The 21,753-nt window shown below is 49.1% G+C and overlaps 1 protein-coding gene across 1 annotated transcript in view; it reads left to right on the top strand.

Moving 5' to 3' along the window:
• Positions 1-5,651: 5,651 nt before the first annotated feature.
• The window catches only part of PIK3R5 (phosphoinositide-3-kinase regulatory subunit 5), a 48,887-nt gene continuing 32,785 nt past the window's right edge, over positions 5,652-21,753 (top strand). The window contains exon 1 of the mRNA XM_051635187.1: positions 5,652-5,675. The gene's annotated coding sequence lies outside the window, so the exon portion shown is untranslated. The remainder of the gene's footprint in view (positions 5,676-21,753) is intronic.

The following is a 21,753-nucleotide window of genomic DNA, read 5'->3' as shown; positions in this document are numbered from 1 at the left end:
GAAGCTTGTCCTTCAAATTCTCCAAGAATGGGACTTTTACCGTTTCTTTCAAAAACCATTGCAAAAAATAATAGACGTTTGAAGCTTGATACATGAACCATTTAAGAGTGTTGTGTTAGAGGAGCTAAAATTAATGGAATGTGAAGATGAAGGGTGCAGCCCATGGTTGGAGATGGAGATGAAAGCAGTGTCTTGCCAATGGTCTGAACATCTCCAATTGAATGGACCTGCAGTGAGTCATGTGGGGTTCATACAGAGAAAAGACTTTTGGAGAAACACAGAAAGTACCATCACAACTGTTCTTCTCCGTGATGGCTTGGTGGGACTAATTTAGAGATCTGTATTTCTCAGCATCAGAATACATCACAGCTTTAAAGGGGTAGCAAGTGGAATTCCCCCTTATCTGTTTGTCAAGAGTGCACTAGTGTGAAAAATCCTGGTGTGAAAATGGTAATTGTAAAAAAGAACATTTTAAAAATAAGTCAAGAGGAAGTCTCATTTTGCAGAATGGGTGGTGGGGAGGTTTGCAGACAATTCTGCTCTGGACAGGATTGTGCTGTCGTGGTTTCAGTTTCCCCTGAGTGTTGCTGCTGGGGTTTAGTGCTGGTTGTGGTCTCCAGGCAGTCACCCCCTTCGAATTGCTGACCTCCCAGCAAGGGAATCACTCGCTCACAGCAGGGCCCAGAATAGTCTGCGAGTGTCTTCAGCTGATGTGGCTCTTGCGCTGCAACTCAGGCTGCTTCTGGTTCTCAAGGAAATGCATATTTAGTCTCAAATTCAGGCCTGAATCTGGAAGTAAGAAACATTTTGAAGGGCTGGTTTGAGCTTAGGTCAGTAGAGATGCAAAGCCAATGCAAAATGTCATAATTCCTGCCCAGGAATATCTGTCTCTGGGAGGTCCCTTGGCTTCCTAAAAATCTACTACTGGTGTACTCAATGTCCACCTTAAGGAGGGTGGATGCTGTGCCCCCACCACAAATTGTATGCCGAAAAGCTGAACTTGACACACACAGCTGATGAGCTGCTGCTGTCCCCATTCTCTTCCACCAGTTCCTATGAGATTGCCAGACTGGAAAAGGGGTCTCCTTTGTTTTCATTCCCTGCCAGCGCTGCTGATGGGGAAGGTAGTGGTGATGTCATAAACCCAGCATATTTGTGTCTTTAATCCAACTGGATTGCAGTTCCCAGATTGTTCTTATTATCCCACTGCAGCTACTACTGCACAGGGACAGGATCTGGAAGGGTTGGAGGCTTTTTGTGAGCACTAAGAGTCTCAGGAGCAGCACAGGGTGTCCATGATGCTGATCCCATGGTGTCCCCTGCAAATGATGGAGTCAGTGATTCATACACATCATGCCAGAAGCACATCACCTTGTTTCTGTAATCATATTGTTCCTCTCCAATAGCCAAGAATTCCCAGGGTGTTGCTGGCACTGCCCTCAGCTCTGCCACCTCCAGTGCTGCTGATCCACATTCAGGTTTTGGCTACCTGCTGTGGCTTCCTTGCTAAAATTAGAACTTTGCTCTGGTCTGGTCCTGGTGTGACCAGAAGCTGAACCTAGCTGCAGATTCAACCCTGGGTGCTGTGTCTTTCCTCCCAGCTCCAACACTGTGTTTTGCAGTTTGCTTTACCTTGGTATCTCTGGTCAGGCTTATGAGGAGACTGTCTTTCCTGCTTCATAAAGTGGAAGTAAACTCCTGAAGCAGCTCCCTGGAGCTGGAGTCTAGTTGGTAATATAGTGATGAGAAGTTGATAGCCAGGATGATAACATGAGGGTTTCACTCTGAAATCAGTAAAAATTCGTTTTGGTTGTGTTTTGTACATTTTAGGGGCAGCCCCACCTGCTTGTCTAACTTTTTTAAATACAAAAATTATTGAAAAAAAATTATTGCAGAGAGGAGAGGCAGTGACAGCCCCAGGCAGTAGCATTCAGCAGTTATTCTCCCATGGTCAGTTGGGTGCTAGAACCTTCCTGGCTCCTCTGCTATCACTTCAGAAACTGCTTGTGTTGGTCAGCCTTAGCAGGGTGGGTAAGAGGTTGCATCTTCCCTCCAGGAGTGATGGGAGGTGCTGGCACAGTTTAGTTGATTTCTTCAATAACTTCAGGTGAGAGTCCACAACTGGTCCCAAGAATGGGAATTTTGCTACTGGCTGAAAAGCTAATGCTCTTTGGTGTGAAAATGGAGACATCTGCTGCCTTGTCCATGGTGTCTATGTCCCACTGTTGGTGTCTATGACTGTCTGTTGCTAGCCCTGTGCTCCAAATGACTAAGTAATGAAGCATTTAGTTTCTTTTATTTGTCTGTGTTTTCTGGATTATCAGGACTCTAATGTAGTTCATCTGTGAAACAGCCCAATAAAACTGACCTTAGGCAGTTTTGAAGTTCACCCTCCATCTTCAAAGATGGAAAGAACACTGTTGTACAGCAGAGACTTCAAAGTGGGAGCTTGTAAAGCTTTCTCAGAGCAGTGGTTTATGGAGAGCTGCTCATTCCACCCCTTGGTATCCTTTTGCAGAGCTTACACCTGGCTGTCCAGCAGTGGAAGTCCAGCAAGGAGTCCTGGGGACCTTGAGCAGACAAAATCACTTGCAAAAATGTTGACTTCTGCTTTTGCTTGTTATGAATCAAATTTGGGGGTGAAAGAAGTGAAAGCCAAACTAAGGGAGTCTATTGCAATTTCCATCTTCCCAGGATTGCAGTCTCTGAGTTTCTTAGGGGCTTTGAAACATTTGGTTGTGCAACTGCTGGCTAAGGAAAGAAGTGTCGTTATTCCTGCTTTGCATGCGGGAAGCAGCGTAGGAGAATAAGGATGGGAGTTGTCTTGCTTAAGGATGCTTGCCTAAAATTTTAGGCTTCTAATTTAACTTAGTCTGTGGGTTCCCCCTGAAGAGGGGTTCAAGTTGAGTGGGATGAGCTGACCTCCCTACCAGGTGTTCTCTGTAGACGTAGATTTGCTTAGAGATTCACCTCATTTTTGCATAGGTAAAGTTTGAAGCCATGAATACCACCCCTGGGGTAGAGCCAGTGTCACCACAGAGCTTTACAGCAGAGCAAATTGTAAATGTGGGTATTCCAAGTCAGTTCTCTTGCATCATGTCTTGGATTCCATCATTTTTGGCTCTGGATGATAATCCTGAATTTGTTTGCCTGAATTTCATTATTGGAAGAAACAAGAAACCATCAGCCAGCTCTGAGTGGCTTAACTTCAGCTAAATCCTTGCCATGATCAAGTGTTTGGTAGGCAAGTAATGGCAGTTCTCTTTAGATGGTGGTAAGCACTGACCCACTGTCACACAGTCTGTCACACAGCAGTTCTCTTGCCCTCTCTGAGCAGCTGCACTTCAGGGATTTTTTTGAGCAGAACTGAGTTATCCTGCTTAATCCATTCATCTAGCAGGGTTGTCCAGCTCCGCAGCGGTGAAACCTGAGCATTACCATCTCTTGGCCCATTGCTCAGAGGCTGCAACTGGTTATTGGTGTTAGCAGATACTACCTCTGGAGGTGCCTCTCTGGTGGTCAGGCCACGGCAGGAAGTTTTAAGCGGGGAGTACATTGAGACCTGACCCACTCTTCAGCTGTGCTGTAGAAAGCTTCTGGTAATGGGACTTACCAAACCCCCCTGGGAGAAGGAGGGGGATGGGGATGACATTTCTGTTGATGTCAGCAGAAACCCAAGCTGGTAGGCCTGTCAGGAAAGCCTTGTATGTATGGAGTGATGCTTGAATTTGCCACCCAGACTGGAAGACAGACCCAAGCTGATTGAGGGGGACTGGCCCCCATGCCCATGCTGAGCAAGTGGGGGGGAACCCAGGCAAATAAGAGTGGAAAGAATCTTTCCTTTAGATGTTTGTCAGTGGTTTGTGTGTAGCTGTTCCTTTAGCATCAAGGTGGGAAGAGTCCAGCTCCATGGATGTGTGGGGAGGAGCAGATCTCTTGGCTGCTCTGGATCTGCTCTTTTCCCATCACTAGCCAGTGCTGTGTGGCTGTGGAAAGGGGCCAAGGGAACTGACCCCCTTCAGACAAGAGGAGGGGGCCCAGGATTGCTTAAGCCCAACCTACCCATGGCTGTCATCATTTAGGGGAGTGCAGAAGGTCCTTGCTTGGGCCTGGTCTGCTGCTTTCATGTGTGCTTTCCTCCCCAGCCGCTCCATCCCTGAGCCACATGCCCTGCTTTGGTATCTTGCAGCCTGGCGAGCACCGAGGGCCAGCAGGGTTATTTCTGACCAGATCATTTGTGTGTGGTCTTTATTTTTGTATTTCTTGAACATGACTGTTGAGTTTCCTGGAACTGCTTGGCCCAAACCAGAGCCCTTAGCATGTTAACAGCCCCGCAGCTCACTTGCGCAGCATGGGGGGTGCCACGTGTGCCTCTCGGATGTGGCTGGAGAGTGAAATCATCATCCAGAATAGGAAATGGTGGCACAACTTCCCCCCCCAGAGCTCCAGAGCACTTCTCCTTTTGGCACCAGTGTGTAGGAAGGTGAAATAAGAAGATCTCTGTAAAAAATGCAGAAGTGCTCTTGAAAACCATCTTTATGGGCAAGCCTGTGGGGGAGCCCTTGGCTTTGGCTGGCGGGGAGGATGTTTGTGTGCGAATGGATTCAGCCGCATGGCTCGTGGCTTCCTCTTCAGATGGGAAGTTTGCTTGGTGTGTAACAAGGGGCAGAGCAGGGGTGGGCTGCAGGCTCTGCAGCCTTCACTCCAGAGAGTTGCCTTCTCCAGTTCTTCAGCCCTTGGGGACTCGCAGGCCACATCCATGCTTGCCTGTCTGTTGTCCTAGATGTCAGCCCTGCTGGTGGCAGCTTGCTTCATCCCACAGGATTATTCCTGCTTTCTGACATGGTTCATCTTGTGCTACCAGGGAGGGAGAGACATTGTCCAAGCCTGGGCTCTGCCCATTCCAGCACTGTTGGCTGTTTGCAGTGGCTGCTGCCGGGGAGGGATGGAGGCTGCTGGGGTTTTGGCTGGAATTTTCGTTGACCTCATTTGATTACTGAGTCCTATGTGCTCAGTGGTGGGGCACAGCCACCACAGGGAAAGGAGCTTATGCAAAAGTACCTAGAGCCAATGCATTTCCAGATACACAAATGACTTTCCAGGGTCACACAGCAGAACCTGCAGTAAACCTCAAGCTTCACCTGCAAAATCCTTGAGAATGGCTCAGCCGTGGCATGAAGCAGCTGATGGGCTGTGTGAGGCCATGGAGGGAAAGGAGATGTTGTATGGGGGAAAGCAGATGGAGTTAAGGGCTATGGATAGAGATGACTGAGGAGGCTGTGTGGGCTCTTAGGTCCCGAGTACAGCCGAAGCAGAACTTTCCTCCTCCAAACTGTGCTGGGCACAAGTGTTTCTGCAGCTCTAGGGCTTTAGTTCATTTGGTGGAGGGAAGAGCATCCACCACCACCAAGGAGAGCTGCCTTTGCTTCTTCTACCTCAGCTCTGCTGCCTGCTGGAGCATGATGTTCTCTATTTAGAGAGAGGGTGAGGTTGGGAGGGACTGGAAGAAAAGCTGCTGTTGGGAGTGTTGTCTAGAGAGGAGGTGCCATCAGGAGGGAAGTGTCTCAGTGTTGGCAGTACGAACAGGCAGAGTGGTTGTGACTCTGGCTCTAAGCTGCTGCAGGACCTTCATGATCTCTCCCCCAGTCTACCAGGGGTTTAGCCTGACACCTTGGGTGAGTTACTTTTTCTCCTCTTGGCTTTCTCAACCTTTTTCCCTTTCAAGGGCATATTGGAGCAAAGAGTTGACATGTTCAGGGCCATAGCCCAGGCCATTTCTGATGAGGGAGATGAAGGGGGGAAATCCATAACTGACAGTGCTGGGCTGCAGGTCCTGGTGCAGATATGTGACTTTTGCCAATTGTGCTTCCTCTACTTGAGCTGTTCTGCAAGAGGAGGACTAGGTAGAAGATTATGGAGTGGGGACAGGTAGGCAGAAGATTATGGAATACACACACAGATGTAAGAAGTTTGCAGCCCTAGTTAGAAGTGACCGCCCAGTCCTGTGTTTATCATTGTCATCCTCCAACGTGGAAAAGGCTCAGAGCTACATCAGCTGCTGTTGGAGGACTGAACTTCTAAAGTAGGGCTGTTCTGCTCATCCAAGCTGAGATGGCCAAGCCCAGGGTATGGGCTAAAACATGTTTGATTTGTGCAGATCATAGAATATTTTCAGGTTTCACCTGTCTTGGGCTTGCTAATATGAGAAACTGTGGTTCAGCTCCTCTCACTTGCTTAGTTGGGTTGTGGATCTCAAGCCAACACAAATGGCTGCAGCTTTCTGTCCAAGAGGGTGGGGGTAAACTCCAGTGTGGAGAGCATCTCCCTGGTGATATTTCACCTTGAACTCGAGCTTTTGTGTTTGAAAGTAAAAGTAAAATCAGAAGAAGCCACCTCCATCTTGTCATGACGGTGAAGTCCATGCCAGCATTGCTGTGAGTGTGCTGGCAGGGCCAGGTTTCCCAGCTCTAGGTGCAGCTGCAGCAGCATTTGCCTCAGGCTGTTGAGTTGCTGGGGTGCACATTTGATTGCTACCAGGCACGGCAGCTCTGGCATGGTGCAGACACAGCTTTTTGAACTGTTTAGAACTGTTTATTAGTATCCAGGTTACTGGTGAAACCACTAAACTTGTAGGAGAACATCTTCATTTGTGATGGTCTGAAGGATTGTGGTCTGTAGCACCAAGTGATTGCTTTGCGAGTAGATTTAAACCCAAATGTCTCATACCCCAGCAGGCAGCCTAGTCTGCAAAGCCATTCTGTCCTTGCAGTGGTTTAGGAGTTAGGAACATCAAACAGGTGAAGAAAAGGCTTTATTTGACACCAAAATTTTCAGCAGGGAAAGGTTTCATGAACTTTCTTCCCAAAACCAAAGCCAAGAGGTAAATGCAGGCTGTGTGCCTGCCTCTGAGCACCCTGGAGCAAGTCAGGTGGGAGCCTGGGGCCTGTCCTCCTAGGTCCTCTTCAGGGTGAGCATCTTGTCTGCCAGCTGATGGGTTGTTATGGGAGTGAGAAGCTCTTCCAGCCTTGGAGGTATCTGCAAGTTCCATGTTTCAAAGGTTTTTTCTTCCCCAGCTCTAATTTTAGCAGCCACGCTTGTGATAAGTACTTTGAAGCCTTAATTGCAATGATAAATCTTCCTCTGTTCCCAGGTTTCCCCTAATTGGCTTCCTGTGAGAATTTACAAAGCTGGTTAAAAAAAACAAAATTGCTGGTTTTGTGAGGCAGTTGGTGGTGTGAGATTCCAGAGCCCAAAGAAGATTCAGCTCAGCTGAGGCTCCTCACCCGCTGCCTGGGGAGCCCTGGCCAGGCTCTCACAAGGGTGGCATTATACCAAACATAAGCTGATTTACATGCTTGCATTTCCAAAGTCCTAATCTGTTTTGATTTCCACACACACACCCCCCCAAAAAAAGAAAAAATAAAAATCTCCTTCTTTCTTTTTCTTTTCAGCCCTCTCTAATCTTCTGCCATCTCTGCCAGGTTCCCAGCTCCTTCAGCTGGAATAGGCCCCAGCTAAATTCTTTATCTGTCTATTTGGCAACCCTGGGCAAAGTAGTTAGCAAACGAATGGCACTTTTCCTGGCTCATTAATTAGATTTACTGAACTGAGTGGCTGCTGCTGCAATAGTCTGTACAAGGCCAGTTCTGTGTTTTGTTTCTTAGGAATTTGGGTTTTAAAAAATAGAGCTCCAAGGCAGTTCTGGTACTAGCAGTACATGGCTCCCCAGCTTGCACTGCTACTGGGAATGTGTGTTTTTCTCATGTGTAGCTTTATTTTTTAATTTCTATTTAATTTGCTTCTGCTGGAGCAGCTCTGATTGTGTGTCACTGTTTTACTGCTCAAAAAGTTTGAAGATGGGTATTTGGGTACTCTGCTCTTGAGGTGCCCATGGCAGGATATCTTGGTTAAGGCAAGTGGTTCTTGTGGGTTAGAAATAACCTCTGTGAAATGTGAGTATGTTTTCATGTCCCATGAATATGCTTTTTGATGTGTCCTGCTCTGCTGGCCGTACCTGCCAGGGTTAGAAGTGGGGTGGTGAAGGCTACATGGGCAAATAAAAATAACAAGATGAACGGAAATGATGCTTTCACCTTTACCTGCCAGTGCTTTGCAGCCAGGGGTTAACAGGACACATGGCAGCCCCTGCCTCTTCTTTCAGAGGAGGAAACCGAGGCACAGAGAGGTCACTGGCCAGGCCATGGCTCTTGGCTTCCATTGCGAACTTCCGGTTCCCATCGTAACCACCAGACAGCACTTGTCCTTGGCTCAAGGGCTGAGCCGTCTGGGTGGGAGGCAAGTGCTGGGGGTCTTCTCATCCAGTGCAACCTGGGAGCCCAGGGTATTGGGGCAGCAGTGATGAACTGGCCAGTATTTATGCTCCTTTTGTACAGGGTGCTTCATTTGTTGGTGTAAACATCTAAAACTAAAATTAATGACTTGGATGTGGTGATGCAAAAGACTGATAGATATGTCCTGCTGGCTTGTCCTCCTCCAGTCCTGCACATCTGCAGGGTGTGCCTCTGCTTTGGTCTCCTATACCTCAAGATTGTCAAGGCTTTCCTTACAAAAGGGGATATACAGAATACTCAGAGTCCCTTTGCCTGTGTTCAGTTGAGCATTTGACCCAGGTAGATTTGCAGTGGCAGGTACAGAAGGGGTGCTGCAGGCTGTGAAGTATCCCAGGAATCTGATGCTGCTCCTCTCCTGGGCACAGCCTGTAGCGGCTGAGGCTCAGTGCAGCCCTATGGCTGCTCCAGACTGTGGCCAGTGCAGGGTCTGCCCCATCAGCTGGTGTCACCAGAGGTGAAAGGGTCTGGTCCTCCTTTCATAGTGGTTGCATCCACCCTCACTGCCTAGGAGCCATGGGGTGAAGGAGGAGGTGCTCGTGGAGAGGTGGGAAGTGCTTTTAGCATGGGCTTCCTAGAGTAACTACTCATATTAACTTGTATTGTGTCGTGTCCAGCAGGAGGCAGCTATTTAAAGGTTCTGAAAGGAGGAGGATGCTCAGCAATTTTTGAAAGCCAGGGTTGGTGCCAGCTTCAACAGACAGACCCAGACAGGCTGCCTGTGCTGTTGGGCATCACTGCCTCTAGGAAAGGCCTGGCTGTAATACTGCATCCTTTGGCTCCTGGAGCCACTTTGCCCCTGCAAGCATAGGGGACCAGAGAGTGGCTGCAGGCAAAGCCAACCACGGCTCCTTCACAGAGTGTCTGATCTTGGTACCCTGCCAAACTCATCTCCAGTTGGGCTGGGTTGTGCCTTGGCTGATAGAGGGAGCAAAACCCCTTGGTGATTTGAGGCTGGCACCGCTTATATGTGTGAAAATGAGTACCGTGTTCAGAAGCTGAGCCCTGTCACAGTTACTAGAAGGAGTTTTGAAGGCAAAGAGCTGGGTAAGAAGAGAAGAAATAGCTGCAAAACAGCAGAAACCTGTGAGCAACAGCAGTTCACGCTTAACCCACTTGAGAGTTGCACTCCCAGAAAAGTAGCAATTGTTTATCTATCAAGGACCTACCACTGCTGGAGGAAAATTGCTGCTAATTGGGCTGTCTGCTGAAAGCAGAGGGGTCAGGCTGGCTAATTAGACAGGGCTTTACACTTCCCCGATTAATTTGGAGAGTGGAGCATATTCCCAAATGGAGGTGACTCGATCGGTTCTCTAGGTCTTTTGATCCCTCCCAGGGGGAGCCTGGAGCTGGCAGATCAGAGACACGAGCTCAAACTCTGTCAAAATAACCTCACAGTTATTTTGAATTAACATTTTGAGGTTAAAAGCAAAGAAACAACTTGAGGTCTCCCTGGCAGTGAGAGAGAAGGGGAATAGATTGGTGGAGTGGGAAGCCCCCAGATCTGCTCTGAGACTCTTTTTTTTTTTTTTTTTTTTTTTTTTTTTTAAACAAAACAACCCAAAACAACACCACAAAACAAAACCAAACATATTTTCAAAAAAGGCCAACTAGGCACTTCTCAGAAACAAGAAACAGTCCCTGAGTGACCAGCTAAATTCAGGTGTGACCTGAGCTGTGAGTGTTACAGATGACAAAGAAAGGGTGGGAAAGCTGAGAAATGCAGAATAAATGTGGTGACTGGATTTTATGGCAGCTCCAAGGGTAAAATGCTCTGGGTTTAGGTGCTGTCAGGATACTGGTGTGACCCATGTCCTGCCACAGTCTTCCTGGGTCACCTGGGCAAAGTCACTTTCCCCATCAGCCCTGGTTCCCCATCACTGCATCTGCAGTATTATGTTATTCTTCCTTGGAGGAGTGATTTGAGGATAAGGGCATTAAATAATGTCCTGGTGCTGAGGGAATGGGGGGTGAATAATTCCCAAAGGTTGTGGCTCTTGTGGGGAGCTGGTGCTAATCTGGGCTTTGGGAATCAAGTGTTTCAGCCTTAGGGCTGTGACACGTGCTTTCTCAAGCCTGGAAACTGTACATTTTTTAAACTCAAAGCTATGCAAGCACTGGGACTCTTTTCTCTTGCCGCAGCTCTCTAATAAAATGGGACGTATCCAGTGTCCCATCAGAGGGGCTTTGCCCAAACCTCTGTCCCTCACAGGGGAACATCACCCTGATCCAACACTGCTACAGGAGGTGACTGTGATGAGCAGGACTGTGGGACCACCAGGCATGGAGTCGGGATTGGAGAAAAAAATATGGAAACAGAAAAGTTTTAGTCTGGTGTCTATACTGTGTGGGTGCAGGGTGGAAGTGGAGGGGGGGACCCTCAGGCTTGAAACCAAGGTCACAGTCTTCAGAGCCAGGAAAGGACTGCATGGAGAGGAGTATGATGGGGCCATCATAGCTTTTTGGGGCTCAGTGCTTGATTTGCTAAAAATACAGTTTGTTGTGGGCAGGCGCCTCTTCAGCAAGCAGCAGGACGTGTGTTTGTGCAGCTGGAGTTTAACTCCCTCCCATCTGTACTTGCAGCTGGGGCCCACAAGGTTTGTTCTTTCAATAGTGGGGAGCTGCTGCAGGGTGTGTGGGTCACAGCCCCCCGCTGGGCCTGTCCACAACCCTCCGAGCCCTCCTCTAGGCTCCTGGGCAGGGGATATGGCTGGGCCTGATCAAGGCTGTCCGCATTGTGATGGGAATGCAGGGAGAGCAAGAGGGATGCCTGCTGCATCTGTGTCCCCATGTCCCTCAGGGTGCTGCTGTCTGTGGGGACTAAAGGGCTTTTTCTGGACTGCTGGGATTCAAAACCAAGGAGCATTACATCCCCAAGCTGCCCGTGGCCACCTCTTTGACCACTCTCTGTCCCTTTGTCTTGGTGAGAGGAGAAGGACCCTGGTGATAAGCCCATGAAGGGCACAACCAAGAGGTCTTCACTAGCAGCACCCTCCTGATGAAGCATATTCACATCCACCTTGAGTTTGGGACTTGGAGGGAACCCTGACAAGTGGAACCGCAGTAGGATTTGGGTGCCTATCAGCAGCAGACCCTGCTTCAGCTCCAGAGATGCTCCTGTAGTTACCTTTTGCAAGGAGGATGCACTTGGATGACAAGTGACCCCCAAAGAGATGTTGGTGGCAAATCCCATCATCAGTTGAACTGGTCTTCCAGTATGGAGAGCTGGTGGCAGCCCTGCTTCATCCCAGGAGATGTATCTCTGCTGACAGCCCCAGATTCGGGTGGATGGGACATGCACAGGGTGTGCCTTCATACCAAGGGCTTCTGGGGGCTGTTAGTCTCTGCTCAAATTTGGCTTCAAAACAAAGGGTGTGGAGGTTAATCTGGTCATTGTTGGGGCCTCTGTTCTTTTATTAGATAAGGAAATTCAACAGCATGAAGCGTTGGGCTGGTTCTTACTTCAAAGCAATCCCCAAGTCATTCAGACCAGGTATCACCATTGCAAAACAATTTTAGAACAAAGAAGGAAAACAGAGACAAAAATAAAACCAGGAACCAGCAGATAAACAATAGTCGGGTGCTGTGGACTTAGCTCCTTCGTGCTCTCAACCATCTGGTGAAGCAGCGGTGGGGCTCAGGGGAGCCCAGCTTTCCTGATTGGCTCTTTCCAGCAGGGAAACCAGCTGGGAAATGACTGAAAAGCTTCTTCGTTCATAAAAAAATATTGTCAGGGTATAAGCTGAGCACCCAGCTCTCCCACTCTTAGCTTACTCAGCCAGGATGCCCCAAGTTCACTGCTCTCACCTGGGCAAAATATTTCTCCTGCCCATTCTGTGGGGTTCACGCTGTGTCTCGGCTCCAAGGAATCATAGAATTGTATCATAGAATGGTTTGGGTGGGAAGGGAAGACCACCTAGTCCCAAACATCCTGTCATGGGCAGGGACACCTCCCACTAGGCCAGGATGCTCCAAGCCCCATCCAACTTGGCCTTGAATACTTCCAGGGATGGGGCAGCCACAGCTTCTCTGGGCAACCTGGGCCAGGGTCTCACCAGCCTCACACTAAAGAATTTCCTCCTAATGTCTAATCTAAATCTCTTCTCTTCCAGTTTTAATCCATTACCCCTTTGCCCTCTCACTACAAGCCCATGTAAAAAGTCCCTCCCCAGCTTTTCTGGAGCCCCTTCAGGCACTGGAAGGTGCTCTAAGGTCTCCCTGGAGCCTTCTACATAAGGGACTAAGAATTACACGGAGATGGTCGGGGAGTTCTTGAGGCGCAGGAGCACAGTTGGTGTTAGAGCTGCCTCAGGATGCCAGAGGTGGGTGAACCAGCACAAGAGCATCCTGGGTGTCAGATACCTGCCTGGGTACCAGTTTTCCCAGCTGGTGTCACTGAAATTTGGTGTGATACTGGTCTCTGAGAGAGTTGGCATGGTGGGGGCTCACTCATTGCAATGTGAATGTAAACACTGGTGCATGAAGGAAGATGTCTTATTTGATCAGAAATGAGAAGTTTCATTTTTTTTTCTGGCCTGATTTTTGCTTTTTGAATCACAGTCAGATGAGTGCAAAAGCTGTTTCAAAATGATGGGTTGAAAAGTTTCGTTCTGAGTCCTCGAGACCCCCATCTCTCTACTCCTTGTGTACCCTCTGAGCAGACACATTTTGCTGAAATCCAGCTCAATCCACTGAGGAGCTTGCTCACCTTGAAACAGTTTCCCAGATTATCTTCTTCTTTTTGCCAGGTTTCTTGCCTTCCTGTTTTTCCTTCTTCTGTGATTTAATTTGGTTTTTTTTTGTTAATTGCTCATCCTTCTGAAACCTAAAGCAGCACCTCTGTGGATCAGTGAGCTGGTCCTAAGGCCACCCCATGTGCTGACCCACAGGTGGAACATGACAAGGCTGCATCCTTGCCTGTTGGTACCCAGCTCCTGGAGCATGTATGGGCTTGTTTATAGCTGGTTGCTGCTAAGCAGTGAGACTGTCAGCTCAATGACAGCAGATCCCAGAGCAGAAGGTGTGCAGGGTTAGGAACATCTTGATCACAAAAGCATTAGCCTTAAGCTCTGGCTGCTATTGCAGGTAATTTTGGGGATGGAATTTGGCAAATCCTGTTAAAGAATTCCTGTTTCCAGCAATGTGAGGGGCTTGGATGGAGGTGTTTGTGTGGAGCTGACGTGTATTAGGCATTTCTCAGCTTCCTGTTGGCTTTTTCTCTGATCCCCTGAGCTGGGGGTACTTAGTGGTGGCTGAACAGAATCAAGCTGTACCAGAAGGAGCTGGGACCGTGAACCACTTGTGATTACCACTGAAAAGCACTGGTGCTGTGGGATCTACAGCCCAAAACCCAGTTGCCCTACTTCTCTGGAGGTTCAAAATATTTATCCCAAACCACTCCGGAAGCCTCTCCTGCCTGTGGGGCTCTGCAGAGGGGTGTTGCTGGGGCGGCAGAGTTGCGGCGGCCGTGCCAACCCGTGCCCTGGGGAACCTGCTTCTCACCACTGTCACCCTGACAGCCCTGCTTTCTATGCATAGAGCATCAGACTTATTTTTCTTTGTGATGGTGTTGCTCAGGGCTACATGATGCTGAGTGCTGCTGGCTCCCATGTCACCTCTGTGTGTGCATACAGAGGTCTGTGGTGGGTCTCTTCCCCTCGCCCTTTCTCACCCTCCCCCAGCTCTTGCTCCTGCCCTCACAGCCCTCACCCCTCCAGTGTGTCAGTCCATCCGTGAGAGCAAAACAACACTATGGCCTGTGGTGAGCAATGAAAAGTGTCTCCTGCCCTTTGTTAAGGACAGTCCCTGCCTGGATCTGTAATTTCTAAGCCCTCTTGGCTCCCTTGCCTGCAGCTTTGCCCTGGGGTGCACAGTTTTAGCTGCTATTTGACACCTTTGATGCTTTCTTGTTGGGTTTGCTGTAGCAGGCCAAGTACTAGGCACAAAACTGGTGACCAGAGGCTGCTTATTATGGGGAAAAGGCAGAGCAGCCATTCCCCTCATTTCTGCTTCTCCTGGCTGTTATTTTACTTGGCCCCAGCTTGGACGATGCTCCATCCTTTGGTTGCAGTATGTTTTAAGCTTTTTTCTCAGCTGGAGACCTTCCTCTTCTGACCACCAAGCAGACACTTGTTTCTGCTGCCTTCTGGCATGCCACATCCATGGTTAGCAGCCTGACACAGAGCAGCAGCAGCAGTGACTGTGCAGTTGTTAGGTGAGACTTAACTTTCAAAGCATCTTACAGTGCTGCTTAGGGATGCTCTCTGTGCCCAGGCTGTGGACTATGTGATGGTATCTTGAATTAATTTGGACTTGGCTCCACTTGATGGAGGTGTTCAAGGCTAGGGTGGATGGGGCTTGGAGCAACCTGGTCTAGTGGGAGGGGTCTGTGCCCATTCAGGGGGTTGGAATTAGATGATCTTTCAGGGGCCTTCCAGCCCTAACCATGTGGTGATTCTATGATCTATGTCCATGGCTGGCCTCATCCAGTCCAGCTCTGTGTAGCCAGAGCTGGGACACTGTCCTGGAGCTAATAATTTTACATTTAGTGGAGAGGGACAGGCATGTCCTGGCAGGACATAGGTGGCCATCTTAGATGCCCTTAGCAGAAGCTGAGCAGCCCCAGGTATGTAGTTCACAAAGAGGTGTCTGCATTCTGCTGTTGGCAGTTTGGTGAGATGAATCACATCTCACGTTTTCATTTATTTGTCTGGGCTGAGCCCCCCTTCCTGCAATTCCCCCAAGAACCCTGTGGCCACCACCCCCACCAGACCTGCTGTGCCCACCATGGAACTGCCTGCCAGGCACCCTGAGGGAAGCAGGTAGCAAGTCTGGACGTGAAACCTGGGTGCTGCTCTGCCCCTTTTGTGTTAACCTTCTATAGGTGCTGTTTGATATTAAGAGGACTCCGAAACTGCTATTGCACACTAGGTGCTTTCCCTGCTCTGTGGTGGGAGTCTCTCATTTAGCCCAGTTCTCAGACATGGTGAGAACAAGGAGTGATCTCTGCTCTTAGTAAGCTTTCCAGTTCTCACGTTTTCTGGTGTAAATGAGGCTTTGCAGTTCAGCAAGACACCAACATTGCCCTTCTGCTTGGGGTGAACTCAAGTCCCTTAGTGGTGCTGTGCTCTGAAAACTTGTATCTCAAGGGAGCTGCCAGGCTGGTACCTCTCTGCTGTTATTCCAGAAGCAGGTTTTCTTCTTGTGCCATGAGTTTTATCTTCCCCTTTGAAATCACCGTCAAAACCTCTCTTGAGCTTGTTGTTCACCTAATACATTAAGACTTCCTATGTGTATTTCTGCAGCTGTTCCAGAATAGGGGGCTAATTGTTGTGAATATCTTCCTTCCAGAGCAGTTCAAGAGACAGGTTGCATCAGTTGCTGGCGGGATCTTCCAGCAGATCATCCCATCCTTCCCAGCAGAGATGCTTCCAGTTCTGGGCTCCCTGGTTCAAGGGGGGCAGGGATATACTGGGAAGAATCTGACAGAGGCTATGAGGTTGGTGAAGGGACTGGAACGTCTCACACAAGGAGAGGCTGAGAGACCTAGGGCTGTTCAGTCTGGAGAGAAGACTGAGAGGGGACCTTATTAATGTCTGTAAATACCTGCAGGGTGGGTGTCAAGAATGGGCCAGTCTCTGTTCAGTGGTGCCAGTGACAGGACAGGAGGAAACGGCACCAAGTGACAACACAGGAAGTTCCACCTCAACATGAGGAGAAACTTCTTGCCTGTGAGAGTGACAGAGCCCTGGGACAGGCTGCCCTGAGAGGTTGTGGAGTCTCCTTCTCTGGAGACTTGCAAGACCCATCTCGACATGTTCCCATGTGATTTTCCCCAGATGTTCCTGCTGCAGCAGGGGGGTTGGGCTGGATGATCTTCAGAGGTCCCTTCCAACTCCTATGATGCTACGATTCTATGATACTTGTAGCTGGACATCTCAAATGTGGAATTTGCCAGTGATGGGCAGGACCACTCATTCCTGGTGCTAGTTTTAGACTGATGCAATCATTGGACCACCACACTTCCTGCGTGTCCAGGAAGCCAAATGCTTTCCTATATTGCCTCTTCAACACTATGTCCAATCAACCTTTTAGTTCTTCTGAAATAACACCTTGGTCTTGATGTCTTTATCATCAGTGTGTCACTCAGCACCTTTCTGCCTGAATAACTTCTTCTTGGCATGTGTTGCTTCCTGGAGGCTTGTGTTGTGGATCCTCAGCACCAAACCCCAGAGTCTGCGCTGCTTCTTGGTTCATTCATTAGGACTCTGATGGCAGCAAATATTCACAGCATTGGCCCCAGTTGCATTTTTTTGCCCCTTACCTGCCTTTCCAGCCCCCTGCTGGGTAATCCTGTCCTGCTGCCCCTTCCCAACAGTCCATGTTGTTTGTTTACTCCCTAAATTCTGCTCTGGACGTGGCTTGCTCAGAGACCCATCAAGGAGGTCTTCATGTCCTGTCTTGGAGCAGGCCATGAATGGGATGGCCATGTGCCCTTATGCCTCTCCTGTGCCCACTGTCAAACTGGATGAGATGAGGTGATTGAGCTGAGCTGGTGTACACAGCATGAAATCACAGCTTTTTATTTCAGATTCTCCTTTGTCTTGGGTGACCTAGACAGGCTGGATAGTTGGGCAGGGAGAAACTTGAAGAAATTCAACAAGGACAAGTGCAGAGTCTTGTGTCTGGGGAAGAACAACCCCAGGTACCAGTACAGGTTGGGGGCTGACCTGCTGGAGGGCAGTGTAGGAGAAAGGGACCTGGGGGTCCTGGTGGACAGGAGGATGACCATGAGCCAGCAATGTGTCCTTGTGGCCAAGAAGGCCAATGGCCTCCTGGGGTGCATTGGAAAGGGTGTGGTTAGTCGGTCAAGAGAGGTTCTCCTGCCCCTCTATTCTGCATTGGTGAGGCCACATCTGGAGTATTGTGTCCAGTTCTGGGCCCCTCAGTTCAAGAAGGACAGGGAACTGCTTGAAAGAGTCCAGCGCAGAGCCACAAAGATGATGAAGGGAGTGGAACATCTCCCTTATGAGGAGAGGCTGAGGGAGCTGGGTCTCTTTAGTTTGGAGAAAAGGAGACTGAGGGGGGACCTCATCAATGTTTACAAATATGTAAAGGGCGAGTGTCAGGGTGATGGAGCCAAGCTTTTTTTCAGTGATTACCAGTGATAGGACAAGGGGCAATGGATGCAAACTGGAGCATAGGAGGTTCCATGTGAATATCAGGAAGAACTTCTTTACTGTGAGAGTGACAGAGCCTTGGGACAGGCTGCCCAGAGAGGTCGTGGAGTCTCCTTCGCTGGGGACGTTCAAAACCTGCCTCGACAAGTTCCTGTGTGATGTGCCCTGGGTGACCCTGCTCTGGCAGGGGGGTTGGACTAGATGATCTTTCGAGGTCCCTTCCAACCCCTAGGATTCTGTGATTCTGTGAAGTTGCTTAATTTTGGGGTTCTTTCCTCCCTCTGCACCCCAGAAGAAGGAGGAAGATAACAGAGGGGGATAACATATTTTTCCTGTTTTTAGTTGCCTGTTGGTTGTAACTGGCTATGTGTGAGTACAGCAGACAGCACTATGGGGTTATTGCTGTGGTTCATGTTTCTAATCTGTTTTGTTCCAAGTCAGTTGGCTGCTCACTTTATAGACAAGTAAAGGGGGCAGTTCCACAGGGTGCCCAGTCACTGACTGACTTCTCCAGAAATCAGACCTAATGACAGATTTTTTCAGTCCTATCCTGTGTTCTCAAGCCCATACAACTACCTGGCAGCTGTAGTGGTGAAGATCTCAGCAAGCCCACACAGCATGGGGGGCTGAGTAGCTGTACCGCTGAACTTGCAGAGATGTGGGTGCTGGCACCTAGGTGGATTTCTCTTGTGTTTGTCCTCTGTGGTGTCATTGGTGGTTGGTTTTGGTTGGTTCTTCCATGGCCAGGATACACTGAGGGCATGGGCTATATTTTGCCCGAATGGTTTCTGGAGCTGATTCTCTGTGTTGCTCCTCTGCTGCCTGTTTCTCTGTTGCTTCTGGGCGTGGAGCCTCCTTGGGGTGAGGTTTTGCAGTCCAAGGAGCAAAGGTCACTCATGGTCATTGCTGTGGCTTGGGGAAAGAGCAACTTTCATCCAGGAACCCATAGCCCTATGAGGAAGTCACACAGGGCTGGGTTGTTGGGATGGTATGTGCCTCTTTGCAAGCACGCTGAAAGGATGTTCGTCAAACCAGTTGCCTCTTGGATCTTCTGATACACGTCCTTCGTGTGGTTTGAACAAACACCTTATCACTTTCATCTCCCTGCTCTTTGCAGAGCACTACTTGGGTAGTAAACACACGAAGGCTGAATTTTACATCTTCAAAATGGTAGTTCCTCCCCTCGTTGCCCCAGTTTCTACAAAGACTTCCTCCAGCTGTTCCCTCTCTCTGCTCTGAGTTTCTATCTTTGGCTCCTGGATGGGGTGCAGAGGAGGCAGTAAAATCTTGCAAGCTAAGGTTAGTTAAACCCAAGATTTCTTCTGTAATCTAAGAAAAGCAGACGCTTTGATTGGAGGAACAGGTACCACAGGTGCACTTGCTCTACTGCACGGCACAGCCACATATCCAGCTCCCCTGCTGCATCTCCTGAAGCTCTTGTGCTTCCCACTGCCCATCTCGAGGATGAAATGGAGGAGGCAGAAAACAGGGGTAGCTTGAAGAAGTTGGTGACCTTGCTAGGGTACTTGGATCATCTTGCCCTGAAAAAACCTCTGGTTAGAATCCATTTGCTTTAATTCCCAATGAATTGTTCTTTCTTCTATTGCAGTATCAGCCCAAGCTCCTGGACTTCTTGCCCTTCTCTGCCCAGTGCCTACCACAGCAGCAAGCCAAATGCTGAGCCACCTTCCCATACTAAACTGCGAGTGGGCACCTCTGCGAGGCAGGCAAGGAATCGCAGAGTGGTCAGGGGTGGAAGGGACCTCTGGAGATCACCTACTCCAGTCCCCTGCCAGAGCAGGTTCACCTAGAGCAGGGTGCACAGGATGGCATCCAGATGGATTTTGAATCTCTCCAGAGATAGAGTCTCCACAACCTCCCTGGGCAGCCTGTTCCAGTGCTCTGTCACCCTCACAGTAAAGAAGATCCTTCTCATGGTTAGATGGAACTTCCTATGTTCAAGTTTGTGCCTCTTACCTCTTGTCCTGCCACTGGGCACCACTGAAAAAATACTGGCCCCATCCTCCTGACACCCACCCTTTAAGCATCTATAAGCATTGATGAGATCCTCCCTCAGTCTTCTCTTCTCTAGACTCAAAAGTATTCAAGTCCCTCATAAAAGAGAATCACAGAATCCCAGACTGAGTTGAATTGGAAAGGATCATAAAGATCATCCAGTTCCAATTCCCTGCCATGGGCAGGGACACCTTCCACTAGACCAGGTTGCTCCAAGCCCCATCCAGCTTGCCTTTGAACACTTCTGTAATCCTCCACCCGTTGTGACTGCAGCAAACCTGGGCAGCAGGGCCCTGTTTTTCCTTTCCTGCCCGGGATGCTCAGACAGCAGCCTCAGAACAATCCAGGCAGGAAAGGGTGTTATCCTGCTGGGAAGGTACCCAGAGGCTTCCTCTGGTATGGGTGGAGCAGCACCCCCTGGGAAAGTAGAAGACTTTCAGCCAGGTCCTTTCCTGCCTGTGGGCATCCTGAGGAGATACTGCTGGGATTTGCTCCCATGGAAAGGGGAATATCAGGTTATTACATTGCTGCCTGGGTTTTCTCTGTTAAGGGGAGTGGATTAGAACAGGGAGAGATGCTGACTGGAGTGGTGCCCCCCTGGGCATCATGCTGGAAAGTTCTGGGGTGGAGATTTGTTCTGCACAGTGGATGAGAGGTGACTGGTGTCATGGGAGGGGTGGTCCAGTTCTCTTCAGTACTTTATTTACAAACACCAATTTTGGACTTGATTTTTGAGTTCTTTCCCTCTGTTGCCATCTATTGGTAGTGTCTTGGGTCCACCACTGTGGAAGCAGATGAAAAAAGTGCTTTTGTATTGGAGATAGGGCTCATGTGGACCTTAATATAAGAAAAGTTCTTCTCCATGTAGACAAGACCGTTTGACCCCCAATTCATCTTCGCATGTGCCTTGTCCCAACAGTGTGGGAACTGCTAATGGCCTCAGCCTTCTCCTTGACTTGACTGCTTTGTGCAGGGGCACACTCTGCAGTAGGGTCCTGGCCATGAAGGAGTTCAGATGTTCTCCTTTGCTCTGATGCTGAGCAGGAAAAAAGCCATGAAAGGGCAGAGAAAAGCAAGTGTGGGGGAACCACAGGCTGTCCCAGCTGAGTGGAAAGCCCCTGACATGGAGCTGTGACACCCTACGGGTTTTCTGTAGCTTTGGGCTTCACAGCCTAGCAGGAAAATGTTTTTTGTTGTTGTTGTTTTTCACATTCTTTGAAAAGTTCAGGATTTTAGCAAACATTGCACCTTGAGGCAGGACAAGAAGTGAAAATCTAAAAAAAATGACCAGTAAACTCCTGCTTTCCACCAAGGGTTAAATATTTTCCTGTTTGATGTTAGTTAACAGGAAAACTGTAGTTTATCTGCCCATCTTTTTGACTGTGACAGAGATAAATGGAGGCTTCTAATTAAGCCATCTCAGCTGGAAATTCTTCAAAGATCTTGCATCTGTGACAGGTGCTGGGACAATTTCACAATTACTCTGATACTTTACAAGCCAAGCTTTGCCATGCTGGGACTTTTCTCACTCACTTTAATTGTTATTTTTTTTCTCATTAGAAAGTAATCAGGTGCCTTTTGGACAATCGGGCTGTCTGAGGGGGTAGGTTCAACTTCGCCCCATGGTGTTGCTAATCAGACTGGTTTGGATTTGAATGGAACTAAAAGATCATCTTGTCCCAACCTCCCTGCCATAAGCAGGGACACCTCCCACTGCCCCATCCAACCTGCCCTTGAACACTTTCAGGGATGGGGCAGCCACAGCTTCTCTTGGCAACCTGGGCCAGTGTCTCACCAGCCTCACAGTGAAGAATTTCTTCCAAAGATCTCATCTAAATCTCCCATCTTCTAGTCTTAATATCATCTGCCTTGTTCTCTCACTCCCTGTCCCTTGTCCCAAGCCCCTCCCCAGCTTTCCCGGAGCCCCTTCAGGCACTGGAAGGTGCTCTAAGGTCTCCCTGGAGCCTCCTCTTCTCCAAGCTGAGCACCCCAACTCTCCCAGCCTGGCTCCAGAGCAGAGCTGCTCCAGCCCTTTGGATCATCTCCATGGTCCTTCTCTGGACTCACTCTAGGAGCTCCATGTCCTTATGTTGGGGGCTCCAGAACTGGACTCAGCCCTGCAAGGAGGTTTCACCAGAGCAAGGCAGAGGGGGAGAGTCGCCTCCCTTGACCTGCTGGTCATGCTTCTTTTGATGCAGCCCAGGACTTGG

This window comes from Apus apus, chromosome 17, assembly GCF_020740795.1.
Source record: "Apus apus isolate bApuApu2 chromosome 17, bApuApu2.pri.cur, whole genome shotgun sequence".
Lineage (NCBI taxonomy): Eukaryota > Metazoa > Chordata > Aves > Apodiformes > Apodidae > Apus > Apus apus.
This window is presented reverse-complemented; position numbering and strand designations above follow the sequence as displayed.